The sequence below is a fragment of the Bison bison genome, unplaced genomic scaffold (genome assembly GCF_000754665.1).
Source record: "Bison bison bison isolate TAMUID 2011002044 unplaced genomic scaffold, Bison_UMD1.0 scf7180017864144, whole genome shotgun sequence".
In the NCBI taxonomy this organism is placed as follows: domain Eukaryota; kingdom Metazoa; phylum Chordata; class Mammalia; order Artiodactyla; family Bovidae; genus Bison; species Bison bison.
The window spans coordinates 1,946,373-1,948,580 of NW_011494716.1; the positions used below are offsets into that span (position 1 = coordinate 1,946,373).

Consider the following 2,208-nt stretch of genomic DNA (forward strand, 5'->3'; position numbering starts at 1 on the left):
CTGCCCTCCACGCCGCCCCCCTTGGGCTCCCCGCCCACTGCGGCCCAGGGCTGTCAGCCCCCTCCCCCACTCCCAACACACCCAGAAACCCAGCCTGGCTCCAGGCTTACCCTAGGGGTTTTATTACTAGAGTAAATTCAAATGAATTATTCTGGGAATTTCCTGCTGGAGACGCCCTACCCCAACGTCCCTAAACAGGGGTGTGGGAGCTGGGGGCGGGGGGAGAATGCCTCGGTCTCTAAGCACCTCCTTGTGACACCTCCCGGACCAGGAGCCCCAAGGGACACCAACCTATTCCTCCCCCAGCAGCAGCCCCATAGGCAGCTGCAGTGTGTGAGCATTCCAGGGAGAGGCGGTTGCCCTTTGCCTGCCTTCCTAGAGCACCCCCAAACTTAAAGCACAGAGGTCCCCCTCCCCCAGCAGCCTTCTGTCCCCATGAACACCTGAATCACAGAGAATATGACCCCAAAACAGGCCTCCTGCTGGTCCAGCCCTCAGCCCAAGTGGCTGCCAGCCGGGGGCAGAGGCAAGGAATCCCACTCACTCCCAGGAAGACCTAAGGGCTGGATGTTCACACCCCATTTTTACCCTGAGAACCTTCCTACTAACCACATCCCCACTTTACACATAGTGAAGCTGAGATTCGGGGAGCCCAGGACTTGTACCATGGGGGCCATCAAAGCTCCCCAGTCTGCAAGCTGTTCCTGCCCGTCCTGAGGTCAGAGTTTCCCCAGGCATTTTAATCTTCAAAGATACATTTTCAATTCCAGTGACCAGGAGACACCAACCCTGAGCGACTGCCAGCCTGTGCCAGGCTGTGGGCAGGGCTGCTTCCCACCGGACACCTGCCCGCCCAGCCAGAGGGGGGGACGTGTATGCAGATGTGGGACTCCAGCAAACTACCATGAATGTGGTTTTGCAAGTTTTGCCACATCCAGCTCTAGATTAGGAAGCTTCCTGCAGGGTGGGGCTGCCGGGCTGGGAAGAGGGGGCTGCCCATGCACTCCTCAGAGGTCAGCTCACAGCTCACGGCCCCCAGGTACAGCGATGGAAACTGAGGCCACAGGGTGGGACCTGCCCAGAGAGAGCGAGCAGTGCCCCATCTTGTGATTTGAGGACCACCCCAGGATTAGCTGTCAGGTCCCCCTGAGATCTCTGGTGGGAAAGTGAGCAAGGATTCCTTTGAGTGGACAGGCCACTGCCTCCCCAGACTGTCCCAACTTTGGGGCAGGAATTATTATCTCTGTCCCACCCCACAGGAAGCTGAACACAGCCCCCAGGCTCCCTGTCCCTCCTCTGGCGGGGAGTACCTTCCCTGAGCTGGCTTCCCATCTAGAAACCAGGCTCCCCAGCCCAGGCTGGGCACGGACTCTACAGAGGACTCTACAGACCGAGACTGTGACCTTACACCTGTGAGGGGTGGAGCTCAAGGGGCTCTGGCCTCCTCCCTAGATACCATCCCGGGTTATTTCTGGGGCAGTCGAGTTGGGAAGGCCAGGTGGCCTTTTGGCAAGCCCTGGGCACTAGTGCTCTATGGGTCAGGGAGGCCTGGGGAGGTGGGGGCCAGGCTGGGGCAGCCCCCCCTCCCGCCCAGCTGGCCGAAAGCCACTGAACCGTGTACACCAAGCCATGCGCTGTGCAGGCAGATTCGGCAGCCAGCACAGGAGGGCACCTGGATACGCCTCCGGCGCGGGGTACACAGATCACACCCGTAGCTGTCGTATGGGCTCTGACACACCACTTGGACACCCATGTGTGCACACGCCTGAGTACCGTCTGCAAAACGGTGACCTGTGCGTACACGGAGCGCACAGAGCCCGCACCCGCGCCGCGGGCTGGACTGAGTGTTTACACACACAGACGCCAACATGCCCACACGTAGCGTGGCGCGTGCGTAAATACAAATGCACAAGTACGTGGACACGCGCCGCCGAGCTGCCCACCGGGCACGCAGACCCTCAGACCCACACACACCGGAGGCTCCACCCGCGGGTTCAGGGCTTCCAAGGCGGGGGCGGCGCGGGCCCAGTTCGGCCCAGGCCACGGGCGTCCTCCTTCCGGCTGCCGAGCCGACTGTCCGTCGGGGCCTCAGCGCCGCCCCGCCCTGGCCGTTACCGAACAAAAAAGGGGGTCACCGGAACCCGATCGCCTGGGGAATCTGGGGGTTGGGGGGGCGGGGATTCCGGACCCGGCGAGGGCAGGCCGGCC

At 62.0% G+C, this 2,208-nt stretch overlaps 1 protein-coding gene across 1 annotated transcript in view; it reads right to left on the reverse strand.

The window, feature by feature from the left end:
- The window catches only part of UBALD1 (UBA-like domain containing 1), a 4,912-nt gene that overhangs the window by 2,278 nt on the left and 426 nt on the right, over window positions 1–2,208 (reverse strand). The window lies entirely within an intron of this gene.